This window comes from Schistocerca americana, chromosome 2 (assembly GCF_021461395.2).
Source record: "Schistocerca americana isolate TAMUIC-IGC-003095 chromosome 2, iqSchAmer2.1, whole genome shotgun sequence".
Classification (NCBI taxonomy): domain Eukaryota; kingdom Metazoa; phylum Arthropoda; class Insecta; order Orthoptera; family Acrididae; genus Schistocerca; species Schistocerca americana.
In genome coordinates this window covers 1051751491-1051773869 of record NC_060120.1, presented here as the reverse complement: position 1 = coordinate 1051773869, position 22379 = coordinate 1051751491, and the positions used below count along the sequence as shown (strand labels likewise).

General features: G+C 40.6%; 1 long non-coding RNA gene across 1 annotated transcript in view; it reads left to right on the top strand.

The window, feature by feature from the left end:
- Positions 1–5114: 5114 nt before the first annotated feature.
- LOC124596464 overlaps positions 5115–22379 on the top strand; it is a 34746-nt gene continuing 17481 nt past the window's right edge. The window contains exon 1 of the long non-coding RNA XR_006978302.1: positions 5115–5167. This is a non-coding gene — a long non-coding RNA (uncharacterized LOC124596464). The remainder of the gene's footprint in view (positions 5168–22379) is intronic.

Below are 22379 nucleotides of genomic sequence, written 5' to 3'. Positions count from 1 at the left end.
GTGCAGGTAGGAAAGAAGAGAACTGAAATGGCAGGGGGTGTGAGAACTCTCTTGCTGAGTTCTTGTAATTGCATATCACGCCTATTTTATGCCAGAGTCTCAAGGCGTTTGCAGAGATTCCACCAGGTATTTTGTGGGCCCATTCTGAGGTTAGATTTATTCAAACATGAAGGTTTTGGGTATATTGAAATTCATAAAAGTTCCACTCTCAAGCTTTTAGTAGTGCTGTGTATCTAATTTGTGAGAAACTACTACTACCCCATTTTATTTTTTAGTAAGTCCTTTAATTGATTGTTAACTTTGTTGGTTTCATTCTGAAACTGAGATTCTGTCAACTTGTTTCAAAAGCAGATTGCAGTAGCTACAGGTAACGTTACAGGTCAGTCTGTGACTACAACCAAGATTTCAGATTTTGGAAAGATGGAGGGGGGAATATCACACTATAAACAAATATATGTAAAAACAAAGATGATGTGACTTACCAAATGAAAGCGCTGGCAGGTCGATAGACACGCAAACAAACACAAACATACACACAAAATTCTAGCTTTCGCAACCAACGGTTTCCTCATCTCCTTCCCTCTTTCCTGACGAGGCAACTGTTGGTTGCGAAAGCTAGAATTTTGTGTGTATGTTTGTGTTTGTTTGTGTGTCTATCGACCTGCCAGCGCTTTCATTTGGTAAGTCACATCATCTTTGTTTTTACATATATTTTTCCCACGTGGGATGTTTACCTCTATTATATTCATATCATTAATTTGAACCCAACAATTACACACTATAAACAAACACATACATACTGTAATCTTCTTTACATTTCATAAGCAGCTGCTAAATAACATCAAAAGCTAAGATAAAATCTATAGATACCTTATTTATCACCAGTGTCACATTTCCCAACTGTTTACCACAACCGAGTGTACTAAAAGACACGTTTTGGAGAGATCGTTATTGTGGTGTATGCTAGCTTCATGGCATGCGTATAGTTTTTGGTGTTTTCATTTCTAAACTTCAGACTATTACCATGTTTTGTGTATTCAGACCATGGCGTCTGTAAGTTCACGTGACGGAAGACCGTATTTGTCGTATCTATTCTTGTGTAGTCCAAAAATATGCATTTTATGTGATGTAGCACACACACCACTCAGCTGCATTGTTCATTGCTCTGTTAAAATTGCATGTATACTATGGATTTAATCTGTTCTTGTTCTTAATTCATGTTTACATTGAAACTGGATGTACCTAGTTCCTTCACTTTTATCATAACCGCATTGCACATTGAGTTCATATTGTTTTGTTTTTGAATTTGTGGTATGCTAAAAAGAAAGTAAAACATATTAAACTTGTGCATAATAAATTCACAAAAAGGAACTTGCTAATAATGCACGTTACTGCAGTTAGCAGACTAGGAAACTAAAGTAATGGGACATATTTTGCACAAGGCAAGACTGTTGAGGTAATTTCGCGCACTTTTCCCTCTAATCTTTCGTGATACTCTCACTAGGTGGTGATACTTATGTTACCATACGCTAATGCATTCTGGAGAGACATTTGCAAACTTATTCTGGAGATGGACAGAATAGGAAAAAAAAACCACTGTCTAAAACAGTATCAAAACAATGAACTTCAATTGAAGACACATCAAAGCTTAGTAGAGATATACAGAGAATATACAGAGACAGGGATTCAACAGCGAAGTTTCAGCAACTCTGTTCTTTCTCTTTTGGTGTAAGCAGTGGAACATGAAAATTGTGTGCAGGTTGGTAGGACACCCTTATGCTGAAACATTAGAGCTGTTGGGATGCTCATAAGAGCTGTACTCCAAGGAAACCACACCCCAAAACGTCTAATACATGGAGCCAAGCGGTATTTCATGGTGCACCCTTAAGACCAGCTACTACCTGTTCAAAAAACATCACATGACATCACATATCAACAGTTCCAAAAACATTGACCAACATTAATTAAATGTTTGCTAAACATGCGAAATACATTCTGATAATTTAAATTCAGTAATACATTATAGAGAAATTTCTTTTAGTACATATTTTGGAGTGGTTCCACCTCAAAGTCTTTAATTACTAGCTGCGTCTGTTCCAAAATATTAGGCTCTTCAGATCTCATGTGGAAGCAGTATCTCCTTCATAAAGCAACCTAATTTCGTTGGCAACAGTGAATTCACCTACACAGTGAAGCGTCTTCTTATTAACTTCAACACTGCCATGATGCAAACCATTTGCATTTCAGTGACTACAATGTTGTTCCAGAAATGTTTTCTTACTGTCTCCTCAGTTATACTGTAATGATAACATAGCCATTACCAAACACATACTAACGTGAAAATTATTACAAAATGGTCAACACGTACCATAGGCTTAACTAGCGGAATGTTACTATTAGGTGATATATAGTTTGACTCATTTCTGTTAGTTGCTTGACTTTAAAAACTGCTGGCTCTCATAAGTTTTCGTGTAAGTGTAAGCTTACATGTTTTCACATGTCAGTAAATATCCCACAGCTTTAATCTGTATCCTTTCTCCCTAAATTATGAGCTACTACTACTATAAATAGATTGAACCTGAGTGGGTGACTGAAGCTTGTTGTCATTACTGAACATGGAACTTCCCTACTTTTCCTTCAATGAGCTGCAAGGGGGTTTGCCATTGCCTTCCTCTGACCTATGTGTCAAATGTGTTGCAGTGCTCTGTGATTGTCTACACGAGTCCTTGTGTGATATTGTGTTATGTGTGTGTATTTGTGGTTGATAAAATAAATGAAAGTAAGGTAGTGGTTGAAATAATAGTGACTGCACATAACCTAATCTTGTGGAGTTATACCTAGAGCTTCCTGTCTGGCAGACATCACCATCAACAGTGTCACATGCTGTCAGTTTTTGTGTAATGTTGCAGAGGGGTTTGGCATAACCACAGGATGTAGGTGCACAGTCTCCTAATAAGAAACATTGTGCTACCACTTATTGTTCCCTTGCTGACAGTTTACTAGAGACAAAAATCTTCCCCACCCACTCCCCCCTCGAGGATTTGCACTAGCTAACTCTGTGTCAAACACAACTACTAACATGTGGTAGCATCCTCAGCTGTAGTGGCGAGTACCAACTGAATGTCTTGTGTGAGAAATCAAATTTTGTAAGGTATGGAAAGGGCAAAGGGCAACCACTCACCTATAGCAAATTCACTTGTGTCACACAACAGACGTAGCAGAAAACAGTATTCACTAGCTTTTGAGCTTTCACTCTTCTTCTAGAATAAAGTACACGCACACCGTGGCCGCGATAGTGTGCATGTGGGTGTCTATGTGGTTGTTTTTGTGAATGTACTCTGTGCTGGAAGAGAACCAAAGATCAAAAGGTAGTAAGAGGGTTGTTTGAAAAGTTCTCGGAATGGAATAGAAAAAAAGTACTTACATCACTGAAACTTTTTTTTATCAATGTAGTCTCCTTGTAGGTTAATGCACTTGGTCCAATGATGTTCCAGTGCCTTGAGCCTATCTCAAAAATGAATTTCCTCCAGGCCTGAAAAGTAGTTGTCAACTCCCGGCTATCAATTCTTCATTTGAAGTGAATCTGTGTCCACCAAGAAAAATTTTCAGTTTTGGGAAGAGATGGAAGTCTGTCAGAACATATCAGGTGAATAAGGCGGGTGTGACAACAATTCATTCATTATTTCGTGTAATTTTGCCATGTCGAAGGCACATGTGTGCGGGCCCGCATTGTTTTGCTGGAAGATGACTTTCTTCCTTGCTAAACCTCATCTTTTTTCGCAATTTGTCCAGGAAGTTAGCATAGTATTCAACAGTAATTGTTTGCCCAGTGGGGAGATAATCTACAAACAGAATCCCCTTCGCATCTCAGAACACTGATGCCATCACCTTTCCTGCCAAAGGAATTGGCTTTGCTTTCTTTTGTGGCGGAGAATCAGCACGTTTTCACTGCTTTGACTCTTGTTTTGTCTCTGGGGTATAGTAGTGCATCCAAGTTTCATCTGTGGTCACAAACTAACACAAAAAATCTTGTTTGTGTCTCCTAAAACAGGCCAACATTGTTCAGATATGTCCATTCTCGTGCGTTTTTGATCCAGCGTCAAGAGCTGTGACACCCATCTTGCAGATAATTTTTTCATTTCTAATTCTTCAGTTAAAATGTTATATACCCTTTCAGATGACATCTGGCAAGCATGAACAATTTCATGCACTTTCAATTGGCGATCCTCCATGACCATTTTTTGCACTTTTGCAATGATTTCTAGGATAATGGCACATCTTGGCTGACCACTGCGTGGATCATCATTTAAGCTCTCCCGACCAAATTTAAATTCATTTGTCCACTTGGCAACAATTGAATATGAAGGAGCAGAGGTCCCCAGTGTATTCTGGAAATCGGCATGAATGTTGTTTGCTTTCATACCTTTCTTTACGAAGTATTTAATCACTTCTTGAATCTCAATTTTTTCCATCTTCACAAGTCACTATGCAGGAACAACAACAGAGTCATGTCACTGCCACAGCTCTCTTCCAAGAGCACTGACATGTCATGTGTTTACAGGCAACAGTCCAGTGAATGTCACGTGAACAACTCATTGCGCTAGTACTGACCTCTCATGGTGATTCCGAGAACTTACTAAACCATCCTCGTAAATACAGTTTTCTGTTACATGTGTCCATGCACCACACATCATCTGCTATTAGTTTATGTATTTTTACGTCCAGAAATTTTCATTATTTTTATAGAAAGCACTTTTTATTGTAACCTGACCTCATTGTGTTCCCCTCCATGTTACAGCAATGATGTGCTGTCAAATTAATATAAATGAAGAATAGTTTCATCTTCTCTCTCTCTCTCTCTCTCTCTCTCTCTCTCTCTCTCTCTCTCTCTCTCTATCTCTCTCGCCCCCACTTCCCCCCCCCCCCTCCCCCCCCCCCACCCCCCAAATGTAACAATGATACTATCTGACATTTGAAAGAAGTCAATATCTCTAAATTGTGTTGCTTTTGTTGTCTGTCTGTCTATACCATTATATTTTTATTGTGTTAGAAGGAACTGGTCTAATTCTTTGTCACACTTGCAGCATGGATGTTGTAAAATCAGAAGCAAGAAGCCCAGACAAAAGCAGGATTTTGGAAAACTTTTCGGGATATGGAGTTATTTCTGGTAAGCTACTAGTTATTCCGAAGAGAACTGGTACTGATAATATGCTGATAGCACAGTGTAGGCTTTCACAGCTGGTAATGTGTTCACGTAAAACTTTTGGGCGGATAGGCCATTGTCAATGTATAAAACTCTCCCCAGATGTTTCGTCTCCGGCTGCGGTAGATGACTCCAAAGTAAAGTGGCAAACAGTTTGCCACTTTACCTCGGAGGATGTCTTCCGCATCCAGAGACGAAACATCAGGGGAGAGTTTTAAACATTTCCCGTGGCCTATCAGCCCGAAAGTTTTTAGTGAAGAAATATACTGCTCAACTCTAAAATTTGTTTTCTTAGGAATAAGCAATCATGAAAGTCTGTAAGAAGTTGTAGGGTGACTGGTAATCTAATTATCCATATATAATTAGCTACAGGTTCCATATATTATTAGAACAATTCTTTTATTGAAATGATATGGAATGAGACAGTTTACAGGATTTGATATGTGATTAGTGTTAACATTAATCAATGCATTATCTTTTTATTGCTGCTCATGCAGCTGCACTTAAAAACTTTTTTTTTGTACTTTCTACAACTTTTTAAGTAGAAATTCATCAGTGGAGTAGAAGGAAATGTCCAGGAAAAATGATTTTAAATTAATTTAAAACTTGTGTCAGACATTTTGTCTTATTAGGCAAGTGACCAAAATTGTTTATTGCTGCATCTTGAACTCCTCCTTGAGCTACTGACAGTTTCAACAATGGGTGTTGTAGGTATGTAGATTACTGTTCTTCCCAAATTCTTATTAATTATTTATGACAAATTTCATTAGCGAAAGTATGTATTGTGATGGTGCAGTTAAAGTGTCTAACTCCTTGAAGAGGTGCTACATGACACCCTTGGGTAAACAACATCTGTTATTCTTACTACTCGCTTTTGTGCAATCGTTACTTTTGAAGGAATGGTTTAATGGTTCCCTTCTGTGCTTCTAAGGGCACACGTGTTTGTAGAGGCATGCTAATCAGTAAGTTCAAGCAATGAATAACAAGGTATACTGAGAGGGGTACATGAGCTGGTTTGAGATATTTATTTCTAAAAACCAATCACTACAACAAAAATTTAATGGGTTATGACCTCTTAATCAAGGGAGCAAGGGAGACTCCTCGCTCATGGTGGGGTCTTTGAACGAGGTGAACAAATATACAGTTTACAGAATACTGTTCAACGTTGTCTGGCAGCATGAGAAGACAGGTGCCAAGAAGGGGGTCATTAACACAGGGTTTCGAAGGAGTGGTGTCCGTATGCAAGACTTTTGTATTTGTGGCAGGAAAGCCGTAAGTTTGATAGCGAGACACTCACCTGATGGTCAAGGGAGCCAGTACAGTGTAGAGAAAACTCATTTCAGTGGCATGCTTGGCAGTAAGGGTTGCCAAAAACAGCCAGAGATAAAATGGCAATAAACCTGCCTGGTACTTCTGACAGTAATTGAACTTCACCGCACTAAAGTACACTAAACTCCCTACACTACACCGCAAACAGTAATCCAGCTGCCGATACTTGTGGGACGAACTGGGCATCTGGCATTAGACTTCGTACAGTCGCAGTCAAGGACAGTCCCTTGAGAAAATGCAGCTTGGGAAGGCAGCGCAGGAGCCTGCTGTTAGTTTGAACTCTGGCAAGATATGGCAGCTGATAACATGAGCCATGTGGCGTTGCATGGGAGGTGCCAAGTGCACAATTTGGAAGTGTTGCCTCATCAAAGTGGGGGCAGTGACTGTTCGTGTGGTGACTCAACACACGTGACCCCCGGAAAGTGTGGCAGTCTAAGGCAACACCAGTGCCAACTGTGCAGAGGGGTGTTCAGAGCTGACAGACAGTGCTTGCTGGGTGGCCTGTTTGGGCTGTCTCTGTTGTGCTTGTGGGAGTGCTGTAGTTTCTGGTGAGTGGAGGGCGTGGGCAGCTCTTGTGCATGGCACTGGAAGTGAGTGAAACAGCGCCAGTACTAGCACATGCTAGGAGTGGTATTGGTAGCACTGTGTCAGGAGTGGTGGGATCCTGTTGAAGGGGGGGAGGGGGGGGGGTGGCAGTGTCTGCATTGGCTGGAGGCTGTGAAAAGGGCAGTGCAGTGGCAACATTAGGGTCCCAGGCACTGGGGGGTGTTTCAATGGTGTAGTCAGACAGTGGTGGGTCAGAGGCGGTGTCAGGGACAGCGTCAGCTGGTGGTATGTCAGACTTGGTGTCGGGGGTGGTGTTGGCGGATGGCACATTCAGAATAGCATAGGGGCTGGTATTGGCATGCATCAAATTGGAGGCGGTGTTGGTGGTGCTGCGACTGGGGCTGGTGGCAGGTGAGGGGCAACTCCATGTCAACAGTGCTGCTCTAGTTGGCTGGAGGTGGCTCTAGTACATAGGCTGGCTTGAGCCTGCCTTTAAAGGCGGTTGTTGTGGCCCTGTGCAGACAATTGGAGAATGTCATGACCCCACATTGCAAAACCAAGTGCGGGCCCAAATATTGTGGGTGATTGGATGCATACCAGCCACCACTGCAAAGCAAGACATTTGTGCATGCTGTGATGTCATGATGGATGAAGGTATGGTGTTCATCATGACATTGTAAAGATGTTGGTCACAGTGGGGCCATGAACGTTTGGAGGTGTTGCATGAAACTTGGGCTGATGCTGTTGGGAGGTAGTGTGGTTGTCTCCAAAAATTCACCACGAATGGGGTGTGGCTGTCTGTATACCAAGTCGGTGGCAGAAGTTCCCAGGTTGTTTTGTGTGTGATTTGTAGGCCTAGAAATACCAGGGATAGGACAGCAGACCATTTGAAAGAGTAACATGTAAGGGTGGAACCACTCCATCATGCTGTTACCTACAGGGCGGTAGCTGGTGATAAGGTGGATGTTGGAGCTGCAGGTGGCTGTCAGAGATTGGAAGAGGGCAAAGGTGAATTGGCACCCACAATCTGGAGGGTGTTACAGGGGCATCCAAAGTGGGACATCCAGGTCCAAATGGGGGTGCAGCAACAGTTTCAGCTGAAATGTCAGGGATGGGGGTGGCCTCTGGCCGGCATGTAAATTGTTCATAATTATCAGTAGGCAACAGCTATTGGAGGAGGGTAGTGGGCCAACATTGTTGAGGTGTATGTGCATGAATCGGTGTTCTCTGGGGGAAAGTGGCCATGGGGAAGTGAACTCCCCATCCGACCTTGGCACGCTGGTGAGGTGTACAGGACTGGGCCTAGTTGCTGCAGTTGCAGTGAATGCCCAGCCAGACAAAACATTGTTTCATAAGGGTGACAGAAGTATAGATGCCTGGATGTCCAAGGCTGTGGACATGGTGAAATGCTGGTTTTTGGAAGGCGGGAATGAGGAAGGTGTGGGAGTGATTTTTGGAATCATTAGGCTGTTAAGGATCCTCAAGAATGGCACACCAGATTTTTCAATAAGAGATGGATATGGACCTTAGCTGGAGGTTGAGGCCACAGTCAGCATTCTGAAGGTTGTGGTCAGGTCTGAGTCACCCTCTTGAGCAGTGGCGAGGACGTTGTAGTCTAAGCATTGGGCGACAGTGCGGCAGCAGCTAAGACAGTCTGCCACAATGTTATTGATGCCAGCAACATGCTGGATATCGGTAGTGAATGTTTGATGTACTCCTGTAGCCTAAACTGTCAGAGTGAGATCTGGTCCATGTTTTACTTACTGTAAAGATTGAAAAGACATGCCCCTCAACTAAAGGTCAGAAATAGTGGATGGCTTCATGGACTACGAGCAGCTTGCAGTGATAAGTGCCCCAGTGGCACTATGCAGCAGACAAAAAGAGGGCAAGTGGTTGCAAGATGTACAGGCGTTGCTGTAGGGTGGCCCCAATAGCCGTCTGGCTTGTGTCCGTCACTATTGCGATGGGGACACTAGGGTGGGGTTGGGCCAAAAGGGCTGAATTGATGAGATCCTGTTTTGTTTTTTCAAATCTCTTGATGCTGGCCTGGGTCCAAGAGACCAGTTTGGTTGCCATTGTTTTTATTGCTCCGGAGTGCTACAGGATGGTGCTTTTGGGTGGCAACGACATTGTGAAGATGTCAATGGAAAAAGTTGAACATGCCAGAGATCTTCATAGGTAGTGTGGAAAGTCCATTACTGCCAGTGCTATCTCAGAGAGAGGACAGAGGGAAGGGGGGGTGTGGTGGGTGGACCCCGACATTAGAGCCTAAGTTTCCGAGGAATTCGACCTCACTTGACCCAGAAATGCATTTTGCAGTGTTGAGGATCACTCCAGCTTTCTGTGGGTAGGAAAAAATTTTGTGTATGTATTGCAGTGGAGCAATTTAGTATATCATCTAAACAGGCAAAACAACCCGGTGCACCCCAGAAGTTGCTGTCCAAAAATTGCTGCCAAGTTTGTGTGGCATTGTGGAGACCAAATACCATGAATGCACTCTCAAACACTCTGAAAAGTGTGATTATGGCTGTTTTCTCAGTATCTTCCAGGGCGACTGGGATTTGTGTGCAGGCTTTAGCGCAGTTTCTCTTACTGAAGATATTAGCTCCCGAGATGACGTCCATCGTAGGTGTGGGGAGGAGTGGCATGAATAGTGTTCAGGGATGCTGAAGGCATTTAATTTGTGTTAATCACACCAAGGGTATAAGGAACTGTCCTTCTTGGGGGCGAGGTGAAGAGCTGATGCCGAGGAGCTACTGGAAGGACGAGGTACATTGGCAGTGAGCAAATGTTTGAACTCATTTTGTGCGATTTTGTGCTTGTGAGAAGGAAAGAAGTGGGCATGGCAGGGATCGGTTGGTAGGACATGTTCTGAGGCATCAAGGGATCACCAATTTAGTATTGGAGGGCAGCGTAGAGGGTAAAACTCGTAGGGGGAGACCAAGAGATGAATACACTAAGCAGATTCAGAAGGATGTAGGTTGCAGTAGGTACTGGGAGATGAACAAGCTTGCACAGGATAGAGTAGCATGGAGAGCTGCATCAAACCAGTCTCAGGACTGAAGACCACAACAACAACAACACATAACATGAAGATGGCAATCACACTGAAATAGGCCTTTAGTAATAAAAAATATAATTGAACACAGCAGCATCTTGATCTCGTAGCATTATGTGTAATGTCCTAATATGAATGTAGCGTGTTGTTTCAAAAGTTAGGGAGAGTCTATTTTCAAAGAACCACTTACCTATTCTTTGGAAAATATCATTTACTAACTCTTCTGTTGATTTCTCTTGAATGGAATTTATTGTCACACTAGTATCATTTGCAAAAAGTACCTATTTTGCTTGTTGAATGTTAAGTGGAAGGTCGTTCACATATATTAGGAATAGGAATGGACCCAAAATATTTGCCACAGTTATGCCAGAACACAGCCTGTTATATTTTCTTGTGGGTAAATTGGCAGCATCATAAAATGGAGCATTGTCCACATGACATGTGCTGAACAGTAGAAGATTACTGAATGAAAAGAACCAGGTGTACAACATATATTGATTTTTGCGACTTGCAGACTACAGAACACGCGCTATTATGCAAATATGAACGTGCCCAGCACGCTGAATAGTGTGCTGCCTTCTAGCTACACTGTTCAGCTGTGTTCAGAACAGTGGAGCCATGGCACCACCACACAGACCAACAAACAAGTCGTATTGCCAGTGGAATGAACTGAGTGGATATTGACGAGGAGTCCATAGAATCTGCATCTACTTCTATACTGTGCGAACCACTGTGAAGTGCACTGCAGAGAGTATGTCCCATTGTATCAGTTACTATGGTTTCATCTTACAGCATTCATGTACCTATCATGTGAAGAATGAATGTTTAAGTGCCTCTTTGTGTGCTGTAACTAATCTGATCTTATCCTTACGATCCCTATGAGAGCAATAACTATCGGGTTGTAGTATATTCCTAGAATCATCATATAAAGCTGGTTCTTGAAACTTTGTAAGTAAGCTTCTGAGGATAGTCGTAAAGAGTCTTCCAGTTCAGTTTCTTCAGCAACTCTATGACACATTTCCATGGGTCAAACAAACCTGTGGCCATTTGTGTTGTCCTTATCTGTATACGTTCAGTATCCTCCATCAGTCCTCTCTGGTAGGGGCCCCACACAGTTGAGTAATATTCTAGAACAAGTTGCATGAGTGGTTTGTAAGTGATCTCCTTTGTAGGCTGATTGCATTATCCCAGTATTCTACCAATAAACCAAAGTCTACCACCTGCTTTACCCACAACTGAGCCTATGTGATCATTCCATTTCATATCCCTACAAAGTGTTACACCCAGTTTTACGCTTCTGAACACTTCACATCTGATGATGACTCTCCAACAAAGATAACATGCTGCATTCTTCCTACCAAAAAAAATCCTTGATCTAGTCACAAATTTTTGCTACCCCATATATTCATACTTTCGAACATAAGCGTAGATGTGTTATTGAGTCAAATGCTTTTTGGAAATCAACAAAACTGCATCTACCTGACTGCTGTGATCCAAAGTTTTCAGTATGTGATCTGAGAAAAGTGTGAGTTGGGTTTCACGTGCTGGTGGGCATGGAGGAGTACATTGTTTTCAGGATACCTCATTGTTTTTGAGCTCATAAGGCGTTCTAGGATACTACAACAAATCAATGTCAAGGATATTGGGGACTGTAGTTTTGTATGTCACTTCTTCTATGCTTCTTGTAAATAGATGTGTCCTGTGGTTTTCTTCAACTACAGGGTGTGGTTTTTAGTTCGAGGGATATATGATAGATTACAGGTAGAAGAGGGGCTAACTGTTGCAAATTAATTATAGAATATGATAGGGATTACATTGCACCCTAGTGCTTTGTTCATTTTTAATGATTTCAACTAATCCTCAATGCATCTGGCAGTAACATCTATTTCACTCATCTTTTCAGCGATAAGAGATTAAATTGAGCCAATTCTCTTGGGTTTTCATTTGTGAAGGCTCATTTGAAAATTGAGTTAAGCAGTTCAGCTTTCGCGTTGCTACCCTCAATTTCACTTCCTGACTCATTCGCAAGTGACTGGACACTAACTTCAGTGCCTTTACATATGGCCAGGATTTATTTGAGTTTTGTGAATGATTATTTGACAATATCCTGATGCGATACTCATTGAAGGCATCATGCATTGCTCTCTTGTCAGCGAAATGCATTTCATTCAGCAACTCTCTATCTATAGCCCTATACTTTGTTCACACCTATTAAGCAGTAGTCTTTTTTTTTCTTAGAAGTTTCTTTACAGTGACTGTATATCACGGAAGGTCCCTCTCATTAAGAACTGTCCTACTGGATACATTCTATCCAGTGAATAGTCAACTATTCTTTTAAACATGCCATAGTTCCTCTACATGCTCCTGGCCTGTGCTGAAAGTTTCAAGTTCTTCATTGAGACATGAAACTACTGCTTTTTTTATCTAGTTTACTGAATTTATTTATCTTCATACTTGTTTTAGTTGCTCTTGGTACTTTGGTAATAGTTGTTGCCACAACCGCGTCTTGCTCACTGATACCAGTTTTGATTTAGACATCCTCAAAGAGGTCAGATCTGTTTGTTGTCATTACGTCTAACTTATTTCTGTCTTGAGTGGGGTTCCAAACTATCTGTTCTAGCTAGTTTTCAGAGAAAGCATTTAATAATGTTTCACAGGATGCCCTGTCATGCCAGCCACTAACAAAACCATAGTTTTCATACCTAATTGTTTGATGATTAAAATCTCCGTCGATGATCACAGTGTGATCGGGGAACTCCTCTGTTGCATCAGGAGGTGAGTCAGGTGTTTGATGTGTCTGCCACTGGTGGGCCAAGTAAATAGCTCAGATGTAGGGAACAAAGAAAAGTTTATTGAACACAATATCCACAAAAATTTTCCCCACAGTGAAACGAAATCAAGTAGGGTTCATCAATAAGTGAAACAAAATTGATGCTAGTCATTAAGTTAAACAAAATAAGTGGGCACTTGTAAATCACGTAACCTCTTATGCTTACAGAACTATAAAATAAATAAATAAATTCCATGATACTTGAAAGAGTTACACATGCTTCAGTGAACACAATCTTAAATTGTTATGAGCTTTATGCTGAAAATAGTGAATTACGTTTCTGTTGTCACATGCTTTTTAATGAGCAGAATCTTGAGGTCCTAATAACTTCTGGTTAAAATAGGTATCACACTTCAGGTTTAAAACTGAAGCCCAAATCCAAGCTTCAGTTAAGAAGAATAAATATTTAACAGCTCTTATACTTTACTTCACTGAAAGAGTGTCGAGGGCCAATAGTAATGAAATATGTAAGTCCAACAAGACAGAAACTTCCAGTCTGACGCTATCTTGTTGGCTAGAAGAACAGTATAATTGTACCAAATGTCAACAAGCATATTGCTGATCATGTAAGAGTTCCAGCTGAGAAGACAGCATCCTGAAGACGATAGCCCAGTCTTTGGAATGGAGTAATTGAGAACTTCAGATTGCTGGCTGCGATGGAATTGCTCTCCAGAGTTCGTGTGCAGGCCTAAATTTCTGCCTCATCGACGGATAAGTCCAGGTATATTTTTGACATGTGACATGGCAGCTGCATGAAGAAGTGTGGTTTGCCAACCACCTCTACTGTGGCCATGTACGCCACCGAGTGACATGGCTGGACTGTTGTTGACACCCTCTGCTGATCTGGCCATGGAGTTTTGGGATTGTGAAGTTACATGTTGTCTGCACTAGAGGGGCTGAGCTCTCTGCAGTCTGCACAACAAATAAGCTGTGTGTGGTGGTGCCATCACTACCTGATGTCTAGGGCAACATGGCAAAAAGGATCAAGTTACCATTTCATGCCCACTCCAGATTCTTGGTCTTGCCCAATCAATCTCCCATTCATTTTCAGTTTCTATCTCAGTGGATTTGAGTTTTTTGTCTACTGCGACAAACACACCATCTCATTTTCCCATTACTGTATTCTTCTGATAGACACTTACATTTTCCTCAAATATTTCTTTGCTATTAATTTCAAGTTTTGACCAGCTTTCTGTACTTTGTATTATGTGAGCTTCACTGCTTTTCAGGGATGCTTCAAACTCTGGCTCTTTATTGCGATTCATTGGCAGTTAGCTGCTAGGATTTTAATCAGTGCTGATCCATTCAATATTTCTCGAATCCTCAGTTGCCTGATGTTAGAAGGTAAACAGCGGAATAGTTGGGGCTGCTAGTATTTTGTGTCAATTGAGGGCCGATCTTAGTGACCAAAATAAAGTGCTGTTGTAGCCATTGTTAAGTGCTGTATTTAATTTCTCTATTCTGTGTTCCTGAATCTATCAGGAAGTATGTCTTATTTGTATGAACACTTCTAAGTTAGGTTAAAAATATTATTTTCAGTTTGGTTTAAGTTTCATATTACCTCATGAACTGAAAACATTGTACAATACACACATGCAAACATCTACTTATAAATCAAGTGTTTTCGTTCAATGACATATATGAATCCTGCTGTATAAGTTATACATGAAATTCTATACTGGATAGATAACTTGTGTTGTACATTTCATACTAATATTTTTAATGGATTTCTTGATAAGTCTTAAAGACACAGTTTTGCGGATGATTAATATCTCATCTTTATTTTGACCTCTGTCATTTTACATGATGAGCTAATCCTTGAACTAGTCAAACAATAAAGTTTTTAACACAGCTGAGATGTGTTCCTTGAGATAAGATGATGTTCCTCAAATCTATACAGGCTGCAGAGCACAGCACAAAATGTTTTGTACATCTGAAGCCCTCAAATCACCATATGGGATATATCAGAGGATACATTGCGTACCATAATCATTTTTCAAGCATTTCATTTCATTCTACATCTGCATCTACATCTGCATCTACAAGGTTGAATCCAAAATTTTTGGAACTGGTGCTGCCATCTGGAAAGCAGTAGTAGTAGTAGATCTTTGCACCACTAGGTGGCGAGAACTGCATATCTAATGAGTCAGTATGTGCAGTGGCATTCAGCTGGGAGGACATGTTGCGTGTCCATAGTGATTTCCGTAATACACTGTGTTTGCTGTGTGGCGTTTTTATGATGGATCCGCGAACAGAACAGCGCGTGTATCTGATGATCCAACCGTCTTGTCATGGGTTATCACCAGCAACAAGAGCTGGATTTACGGTTATGGCCCAGAGAGAAAGCAACAATCGTCCCAGGGGAAGAGCCCGGGCTCTCCAAGACCAAAAAAAGCGAGACAGGTGAAGAGCAAAGTGAACAGCATGATCATCGTTTTCTTTGATACCAAGGGAATTGTGCACAAATAATTCATCCACCCAACCAAACAGTGAATTCTGCGTACTACTGTGAAGTTTTGCGACGGCTCCGTGAAAATGTGCAGCAACGACGGCCTGAACTTTGGCGTCACGGAAACTGGCTGCTGCATCAAGACAATGTGCCCTGTCACATGTCCTTGGTCACCAGGACCTTTTTGACAAAAAACAACATGGCGGTTGTACCCCACTCACCATACTCGCCAGATTTGGCACCTTGCGACTTCGCGCTGTTCCAAAAGCTGAAACTCAAGTTGAAAAACCATTGGTTTGACACTCAAGAGAGGATTCCAAAAGCATCACTGGCAGTGATAAACACCCTCAAAGAATAGGACTTCCAAAAAACATTTGACCAATGGCAGAAACGCTGGGATTGGTGTGTATGTGCAGATGGAAACTAGTTCGAGGGTGATGGTGACCATTAGCCCAAAGGTAAGGTTTTCAACAGATGGCAGCACCAGTCCCAAAAATTTTGGATACCACCTCATAGATCTGTACTCCTAAAACCACCATGTGGTGCATGGCAGAGGGTACGTCACATTGTTATTAGGGTTTCTTGCTGTTCCGTTCATGTATGGAATGCAGGAAAAATTATTGTCTGAATGCCTCTATGCATGCTGTGATAATTCTAATCTTATCCTCACAATCCCTATGTGTGTGATATGTAGGGGATGTAGTATATCCCTAGAATAGACATTTAAAGCCGGTTCTTGAAACTTGGTTAATGGACTTTTTCAGCATAGTTTACATCCGTCTTCAAGAGAGTGCCAGTTTTGGCGCCGTTCAGGCTCCTTGTACGACCTATTGGGCCTGGTACTGACATTAAACACAAATACGTGTAAGTTTTTGTATCCCGCCTGGAAGGCAGTGCATGGGTCTGCTCCTGAAATATGACAAAGAGGCCAAACGAAAGGAAGCGACTTGGAGCAGGTGAAGTAAAGCATGTCGGTACTGCAAGGAAAGTAAAAGAGGTTTTTACTGGTGCATGAATATTTATAAATGTATACATAACTTTGTACAGATGAGCATGTAGGTGTGCAGCCAAAGTCCAGATAAGAAAGTCTCAATAGCAAGCTAAGCTAAAGTGATGGTTCTCAGCTGTCTGCTCTTCATGAACTGGGGAGAAAGTAGAGCAGCACTTGTAGAGCTACACAGCGTCGGCTGGAGGGCGCTGTGGTTGGCGAAGATCTTCCGCTCTTGTAGTACCAACGTATGCTGTAGCATCAGAACTATTGATACCACATAAGTCACTCTGATGACCATTCTACCTGTCACAGAGAATTCTGTTCTTATTGTTTATGTACCCACATCAGCGTGTACGTGCATGAAGTTACGTTGACATTCGACTATGTCTTATGGGTTCATAACTTTTTTTGTCAGACAGCATATCTATTTTTATTCTAGGTGTCATTATACACAATGTAATTTGGTGAAAGTAATATGTTTAATGACCCCCAACACAGGCTCTCACAATGTTGTCTGTAAGTTTCTCTCCAACACAGAAAACCATTCTTATTGTGTTTTGAGCATGTCTGTAATGTTGCCACATTCATTAAACAAAATCATTATAAATGTTGCAGACTGTCTTTTCAGTATTTTGCTATGTGTATTAATCTTGCATTAATCCATCTCGGTAAGGGCCCTAAATACTCAAGATTGGTCGAACATGCATTATACTTGTGACGTCTTTCAAAGGTGGATTACTAGCCTTGTGTCTTTGTGTGTACATTACCGGCCATACTAATGGTGATAACAGATGACAGTAACACAGAACAAAGCAACTAGTGACATGTATCACATTGGTATATGTTGTTGTGCCTTCTCTGCAGCAAAAGTTTATTTTTTTATTTTCAAGGAGGGCCACAGCCAAAACAATTTTTTTGAGTGATAAGTATTGGCTTGTGTTGTTTTATAACAATGTTGTGGTGATAGACCTCTTTTTACATGTCTTGCCACATAGCTTGGCTTGGAGCAGTCTATTCAGTTCTCTCTGTTAATATTCACTTTGCCTCATGTGAATTTTAGTGTAATTTAAATATTGCTGTGTTTGATTCTTTCTGAAGTATTTACATTACATTTTGAGGCATGTGCTGCCTCCATGTTGCCTCTTTTCAAGTTGGTCTAGTGTATGATTATTCTGCTTTCCTGTGTGTTTATGGCATATTTCATTCACGAATAATAGCATCTAACTTATTATGGTACAGAGGTACCTGCTTTCTGTATTTTATTATTGTACTTTTTCACCGTTGCATTTTTCATTTTCTTATTTATATGCATAGTTTTTTTATTTTTTTTTATTGCTGTACTATGGAGGGACCAGATTAACACATGGTTCTCGAAGAAGGGCAGCAGCCTTTATTGTAGTTGCAGGCTTATCAGGCTGAATGATTGACCCATCTGGCCTAATAACAAGTACTGATTGGCCATGATATGTTCGTACTGTGAAAAGCCAAAAACAAAGTAACCACAGGTGCAACATTTCCCTAGAGCATAGATCTCTACTAAAAACCTTAATGATCATGGCATCCTCTAGGATAAAATATTCTGGAGGTTTAACAGTCCCCATTTCGTATCCACTCATTGAGCTGTTTGGGAGGTTGTCATCAGCAAAAACAAAACTGGCATTATGCAGGTTGGAGCATGGTATGTTGAATTCCTTTTTGTAGGTGGGTTGGGTAATTTAAAGAGAGAAATCAGGTGGTTGAAGTTAGATGTAGAATTATAAATGCAAAATCAAGTAGATGTAGTGAGTGAGTTGGTCTAATAATATATACGAAAACAGCTCTACAGCTAATCTACAATTAACAGCGTAGTGAACACATCATCTTAGAGAAGACAGGCATGAAGCCAACATACATCACAGTAATAAAAGTTTGTATCCCAACTAGCCCAACAGATGATGGAGTGATTGGAAGAAAGTATGATGAAAAAAAATAAATTATTCAGGTAGTTGAGGGAGGCAAGCATTTAATTGTGATGAGGGAGACGAGCATTTAATTGTGGTGGGGGACTGGAATCCAGGAAAAAAATGAGAAGTAAAACTGAGAGAAAGGAATGAAGGGAGAAGCTTGCCAGTAGAATTTTGGACAAAGCATAGTGTAGTAGTCATTGGTAAGGATTGAGATACAGGTGAGAGTGTTTTGCTCTTGGACAGTTTGGCACTCTCAGATACACTTGGGATGGATTTTTGCTGATATTTACTTGTGATTACTCTCTGTAAGTGTGTGAGAGTTTTACTATAACAGATTCCTGAAATGTTTATACGTAGCAGGGTGAGAGAGACTGCGAGAGCTGAGATATTGCGCTCCAAAAGATTTTTCACTTGTAGTTCTGTGCATGAAGGAACAGGTCACAATGGAAAAGCACCGGGGCTACAGCTGCACTTCTAATAATGTTAGTGGCAAAGAAAAAAACATTAAACAAATGGGCGTGTTCATGTTGGATAAGAGAGTGGATTAGGTGGCAGGAGTTGTGGAATTGTGGTTTATTCATCTCGTGATGTACATTTGCAGTCCATTTGATTTACACAGAAGAGACAGTCAAAAATTTATAATAGACTAACAGCACTATAATGATATGTCTTGTGTATCCAGCTCAAATTTCCAGTTCATTGTGCATGAATTCATCCACTGAATAATAACATTTCGGTGTCAGTGCCTCATATAGATTTCTTTTAATTGAAACTATTATTTATTTATTTATTTAGCGTATGGCATTACATATGAACAGTGACTAGCAATTGTGGATTATATAGTTTTACAAAATTTTGCAAAAATATATTAATTTCATAATTTATAATTTAAAAAATAAGTCTATAAATTAATATCTAATTTGTCAATCCATTCAAGGGCTGCCTGTGTCACTTCAAGGAAATCTTTCAAGTTCCCATGGTAGGCTCTCCTGCTACAGCTTGTTACAATGTGGTGGATCGTCTGGTGTTCATTTCCATAGTCACACTGAGAAGATGAAGCCCTTCCCCATCGGTGGAGGTTTTCAGCACAGATGCCGTGGCTTGTGCAGATCCGATTGATTGTTTTCAAGGCACGTCGTGTTAGTTCCGTACTGGCTTGTGTCAGGTCTTTCGAGGGTCTGGTGTTCCTCATAGGCAATAGTGTTCCACATTTCTGTCCACTTTTTGTTGATACTGAAAGAGGAACTAAATTCATCAGCATTAACTTGTTCCCTCTTAATTTATTATAAATTTTCATTCTCATGTATTGAGGTCCCTGGGCATACAGTTTGAGGTGATGGATGGGAAGTGTAAAATTTTGTTTATTCCTTGTATCATGTGAATGAACAAAATGGTTTCATGATTACAGTGAACATATTTCGAATGATTTTTGTATCCACACTATATTTGTTGAGTTAACCCAAAAAACAATACCATACCTAATAATGGCTTCAAAGTAGCTTGTATAACTACTTTTCCTGTGTGCATGTGAGTTGCAGTTGTTAATATTTGCTTTGCAAACACAAAGGTGCTCAGTTTGTTTGCTAGCTACTCAATGTGTGCCTGCCAGCTCAGATTTTTATCCAGATTTAAACTTAGGAATTTGACTGAGTCAACTTCTTCTATGCCTTGGTTGTTGTGAAGAATCTAAATATGCTCACATTTTGGTTGTTTGGTTTTGAATTGCATTTTGTGAGTCTGATATATGTTTAGATTCATTCCATTGAGCTGAAACCAAGTTTCTAATTTACTAATCATAGATCACTGGATTGCTAATCTTTTCTGAATCCTGATTTTCAACTAAGACAGAAGCATCATCTCCAAACAGAACTGATGGGGAGCTGATATTTAATGGTACCTCATTATCATGGAAGATAAAGAGGACTGGGCATAGTATGCAGCCTAGTGGAACAATCTGAGATTTTTCTTCCATTCAGAATAATAATTTCCCCCATTTAAAGAGAAGATAACTCTTTGCTTTCAGTTTGATAAGTAGGATTTAAGCCATTGTAGGGCATTGCCCACAATGTAATACTATTCAAGTTTGTAAATAAGGAATGCATGAAACTACATGGCAGGTTACAACTGTGTGTCAGACTGAGACTTAAACTCGGGACCTTTGCCTGCAGAGTGAAAATTTCATTCTGGAAACATCTTCCAGGCTGTGGCAAAACCATGTCTCCGCAATATCCTTTCTTCCAGGGGTGCTAGTTTTGCAAGTTTCACAGGAGAGCTTCTGTGAAGTTTGGAAGGTAGGAGATGAGGTTCTGGCAGAAGTAAAGCTGTGAGGACGAGTTGTGAGTCTGCTTGGGTAGCTCAGATTGCCTGCGAAAGTCAAAGGTCCCGAGTTAGAGTCTTGCTCTGGCACACAGATTTAATCTGCCAGAAAGTTTCATATCAGCACACACTCTGCTGCAGAGTGAAAATTTCATTCTGGAAAGAATGTATGGTTTACAGAATCAAATGTCTGTGTGAAATTGCAGAAAATTTCTTCCACCTTATTGCTCTTGTTTAATGATATACTTATTTTCTCAGTGAAACTGTTCACTGCCATCTGTGGTGTTTTTCCCCTGTTGAAAACCAAACTGATTGTTTACAATAATATCAAACAATGGAAACTCCAGGTAAGAATATCAACAATGTAGGAAAAGGCAGATTGCTACTTACCATAAAGAACACATGTCAAGTTGCAGACAGGCACAGTTAAAAAAGACACTTACGTAAAGCTTTGAGCCACAGCCTTCATGAGTAAAAGAGACACACCCACCATTCACACACACAATCAAGTACAAGTCCGTTACACACGACTGCTAATTCCAGTATCTTTGGCTGGAATACCCAGACTGGCAGTTTGCATGACAAAAATGTGAGTGATTGCCATGTATCACTACACTGTTCTTGCAATGCTGCACCAATCACCATATGGCTGTCATCAGCTACTGATGTCAAAGGGGCAGTAGACTCAGAGTGTGCCAGTAGTGCAGCATCTGTGATGCCCTTTTTGGCTGCTTCAGACACTACACACATGCAATCAGCCTATGCTATAGACGAGTTACCCTTGTTCTTTGGGCTGGTGAGCACTCCAATTAATGACTCCTGTAACCTGTCAGTGTGTGGCAAGTGACGGTGTAAAAATTTAACATATTGATGAATCAACGCAATTCCAAGGCCTATTTTGGTGAGAAATCCGTAAGATGTTTTCCACCTTCTCAGTCAGTGGTTACTTGATACCCATACTCACTCAAAAGCCAAATAGGGTGGTTATCTGATAAACAAAGCATTTTCAGATTATGTTTATTGGAATTTGTTTACTTGTATTGACTTAATGAACCTCTTGTAAATTACTGAATGTCCTCCAACACTCAATATAATTAATAAAGCACTAGTTTCTCTTAACTATGCAGATGGGAATTGTCTCTTCACCAAATCGTGCACACTCTCAATCCCCCTGGGCTAAACTTCTGCTAGAATGGAATTGACACGTACATAAAGTAGCATCCATCGTAAAGTCCTTAAAAATCCAAGTATTCTAGTGGCTATGATAACATATCAATGAAGTTAATCAAAGAGTGCTCATGTGAGTTGAATTCTGTCTTAAAGTTATTTGTATACTCTTATCTATCCCTTATCAGGGGGCATTTCCAGGCAGGCTAAAATATGCTAAGTTAAGCCTCTTTACAAGAAGGGGATAAAGAGATACCATCAGACTATCAACCAATTTCACTATTGCTGGCCTTTTCAAAAATATTTGAAAAAGTTGTGCACAAGTGTGTTTTTAAGCACCTTACTGCAAATATTATATTGTCCAAGTCACACTTTGTGTTTCTTAAGGGTTCCAGTATAAAGAAGGCTATTTACACATACAGTGAGAATATACTTAATTCATTAGATAACAAATTAAAGGCTACTGGCGATTTCTGTGGCCTGTCAAAAGCCTTTGACTGTGTGAATCACAGCATTCTATTAAGTAAATTAGAATATTATGGTG